This window comes from Elephantulus edwardii, unplaced genomic scaffold, assembly GCF_000299155.1.
Source record: "Elephantulus edwardii isolate Elephantulus edwardi_28Jun2011 unplaced genomic scaffold, EleEdw1.0 scaffold00002, whole genome shotgun sequence".
NCBI lineage: Eukaryota > Metazoa > Chordata > Mammalia > Macroscelidea > Macroscelididae > Elephantulus > Elephantulus edwardii.
Window position 1 is genome coordinate 28,363,729 of NW_006399752.1, and position 1,870 is coordinate 28,365,598.

At 42.2% G+C, this 1,870-nt stretch overlaps 1 protein-coding gene across 1 annotated transcript in view; it reads left to right on the forward strand.

Annotated features, from left to right (window-relative positions):
- AK7 (adenylate kinase 7) overlaps positions 1 to 1,870 on the forward strand; it is a 110,594-nt gene that overhangs the window by 4,233 nt on the left and 104,491 nt on the right. The window lies entirely within an intron of this gene.

Here is a 1,870-nt window from a genome sequence, read left to right on the forward strand (position 1 = left end):
GTGGTGGGTCATCCCAGGTCCAGAGTGGTGGTTTGTTCCAGTTCTGGAGTGGTGGGTCGTCCCAGGTCTGTGTGGTGGGTCATCCCAGGTCTGGTTGGTGTGTCATCCCAGGTCTGGTTGGTGGGTCATCCCAGGTCCAGAGTGGTGGTTTGTTCCAGGTCTATTCTGACAATGACAAATTGAAGAGGAATGGTATGGAATTCACCATCAGAAAGAGCATTTCAAGTTATTTCATGAAGTACAATGCTGTGAATGATGGGAAACTATCCATATGCATACAAGGAAGTCCTGTTAATACAATTACTATTCAAACTGACACACCAACTACAAAAGTGAAAGATGAAGAAATAGAGAGGACTTCTACCAGCTTTTATAGTCTGAATTGGGTAGTTCAAGATGCATTTGATTATAATAATAGGTGACTGAAATGCAAAGTCAGAACAAAGAAGGAGTATTTGGATGTGAGGTCAAGGTTTATTATTCAGAATGCCTTTCATAGCCATTTATTTTTATTTTGCCACAAGGATGGGAGGATCATGCAAAAAAGCACATGTTAATCTGTCTACAAGGGCGTTGACTAGTCTCACCATTAAACTGGGCAGATTCAGCAGCAGAAGGGGGACTCTCACCATCAGCAAGAAAAAACAGAACATTTCCTTTCAGGCAGACGATTCCTGCACCCCTCAGGCGGGGCCTGTGGAAGCAGCAGTATGAGCTGCAGCAGAGAACCAGAGACCTGGCCTGAAACAGAGCTGGCCTGGCACTGCCTCATGGGACCAAAACTAGGGGCCTTCACTCAGCTTCCTGGAAGACTGGAGGGCAGATGCCTTAACTGGCACTAAGGACTAAGATAGCCTTTTAACACTGACGTAAACCAATGAGGCTGAAAGCTGAAGGGCCTGCGAGCATACGTGGGAAATGTCCTTCCTGAGAGATTGTATCCTGCTGCCAACCTAAGTTGTAACCCTTTAGCTTCCCTACTAAATCCCATAATCATGAATGAACTTCCCTAATAAACCCTGTAATTGTGCTTCTGTGAAGTCTGTGTAGCTATTTCAATACATTGCAGACCCAGCAGAGCAGTTCGTTTGGTATTGGATCAGTAGAAATTAGTGTAGGCATCGGGAACAAGGAATAAGAAGCAGTAGTTGGAAACCACAGGCTTGATTACATAACTGAGGCTGGAGAGAGAATGATAGAATTTTGTACAATCAATGATTTATTGAGAAATAAATTTTGTAAAACTATGTGCATAACTCACCTGATGGATTACACAGGAATCAGATTGATTTTATCTGTGGAAAGAAACACTGGAGAAGCTCTGTGTCTGTAGACAAAACCATGCCAGGGACTGACTGTAGAACAGACCATCATCTTCACCTGTGCAAATTCAAACTAAAGCTAAAGAAAGTTAAATCAAACCCACCAGAGCCAAAATACAACCTTGAGTCTATTCCACCTGAGTTAAAAAAAAAAGGAAGGAAAATCTCAAGAACAGGTGGGAGGCATTGAACACTAATGAATGAATGCCAGATGAGCTGTGGGAGGGTATTGTCACCGACCACCCGACTACGGTCGTGACAAGAAACTCAAGGGGTTTCTTGGTGAAGAGCAGGTGAGGGACGAAGTCGGCGAAAATGAGAGTCTGCACACCAGGATGATGTAGAGAGCTCTGATTTATTATGCTAAAAGCTTGCTTTTTATACATTTAAACTTGTTTAAACTTGATTTATAGCCAATATTTTGTGATTACAAAGCTCACATAAGATTTTAACAGAAAGAAAGTATTTTCTATTACTAAATAATAGCATCGGCTATTAAACATTCTTTGAACAAGAAACACAATGACCTTATGTTGGTCATCTGCTAG